The sequence below is a fragment of the Lupinus angustifolius genome, chromosome LG06 (assembly GCF_001865875.1).
Source record: "Lupinus angustifolius cultivar Tanjil chromosome LG06, LupAngTanjil_v1.0, whole genome shotgun sequence".
NCBI classification, from domain to species: Eukaryota; Viridiplantae; Streptophyta; class Magnoliopsida; order Fabales; family Fabaceae; genus Lupinus; species Lupinus angustifolius.
Genome location: NC_032014.1, coordinates 13,052,111 through 13,052,909, shown reverse-complemented (window position 1 = coordinate 13,052,909; position 799 = coordinate 13,052,111).

Here is a 799-nt window from a genome sequence, read left to right as displayed (position 1 = left end):
AAGTAAGTAGGGACGGCACTGATTGGACGGTGATTCGCCAACAATGTCTTGAGGGAGAGTCTGGGTGAGACGAGTCCCTTGTATTCCTGGGGAGGTACCCTGTTGGATCGGACAGTTCTCACAGGCCAAACTAGGCAATCTCTGACAACCCCTGGATTGCATTCGTGATCAATGAGAGGGATGTCCAGAAAGCGTTTGTACGACCTAGGTCTAGGTAGGACTGTTCCTAAGGGAACCGATCGATCTATTTTTAATTCCTTGCGTAGATATGTTATTTCAGGTACGTACAAAGTGGCTTGGTATGGGACCTGTACTCTTGATTTGTTTCCGACTAGGTTATTGGGAGGATATTGGTGTAAGGTGGATGATCATGACATAGCATGCATATATTGCACTTGTGGAAGTGGATTCCCACATTGAGTTATAAACATTATGCATCATTAACATTATGCACATATTATTACTTATGGTTATGATAGTTGTTTATGAAATGTATGTTGATACATTATTGTTTATGTTGATAAACGGTGGGTTATGATGTCGATTAGAGATATTATATGTGTATGTTATTATTTGGGGTTATGATTCCCACTTATGAGTTGTTTAATTATAGTCATGATATCTTGTCGATGAATGATATATTGATAAATGATGAATTATGATATTGTTTGGGAGTAAGTGTTATTTACATTACATAGATTGATTAAATAATTGTTTATGAGAACAATTGATGAGTTGGTTATATGACTCATGTGGATTAGATAATTGTTTATGAGAACAATTGATGAGTTTGGTTATA